Here is an 883-nt window from a genome sequence, read left to right on the forward strand (position 1 = left end):
GATAACTTGCATTGGACTGGAACAGCTACCTGTTGAAGTCGAGGAAGTGTTAAAACTCGGGCCTAAATTTTGCATTTAACCTGAAGAATCGCCTGTTTCTCTTTTAGGCATCGTCAGGCACATAGCGAGCCGTGCTAGCAGCGATGATACGAGCAGGTGTGTCGCAGAGGCTGTGCAATGTCTCCCCTCAAAACCACAGAAATCATCCTTAAGATTGGCGGTAAAAGATGCGTTAGAATATCTAAAAGAAAAAGATCTGCAGTTACTCGTTTCAAATAAAGAAGGGGGATTTGTAGTTATGCCTACATCAATGTTCAGTGAAAAAGCATGCAGAGCTGTGGAAAAAACTTTTGTGTGCTCCAAGAGTGTCCCGGCTAAGATGAAGAAAAAAGCCTTGGCTCTGTGCCACGAAATGAGCCTTGATTGCCTTGCCAGAAGTATGATGGGTGCAAAAAGGGACAAGCTAAGCTTGTTTTTCTCAGCCAAGACTCACAAGGAAGGGATACCTCTGAGAGCTATTGTCACTGAGCAAGGCTGCTGGCAGGGTGAACTCTCGAAGTTCCTTCAAAAGAGCCTTAACCTACTGCAATTGAATGATCCTTTCCTTGCAAGGGACTCGAATGAGGTTGTTCGTTTTCTCTCGACACACGAAGACACCGCAGATGTGCGTTATGGGTTTTCTATTGACGTGGAGGAACTTTTCTACTCCATACCTCAGGCTGAGCTCTGTACCGCTGTTAGGGAGAGCATCGAGTCCCATGGCACAGTCTCCTTCCAGAATTCTTCAGGTTTGTCAGTTGACAACTTCTTGGAACTGCTGTGTTTTTATCTTTCTTCTACTCTTGTTGATATTAATGCTGACTCCTACGTTCAGAAACAAGGT

Source organism: Amblyomma americanum, chromosome 5 (assembly GCF_052857255.1).
Source record: "Amblyomma americanum isolate KBUSLIRL-KWMA chromosome 5, ASM5285725v1, whole genome shotgun sequence".
NCBI classification, from domain to species: domain Eukaryota; kingdom Metazoa; phylum Arthropoda; class Arachnida; order Ixodida; family Ixodidae; genus Amblyomma; species Amblyomma americanum.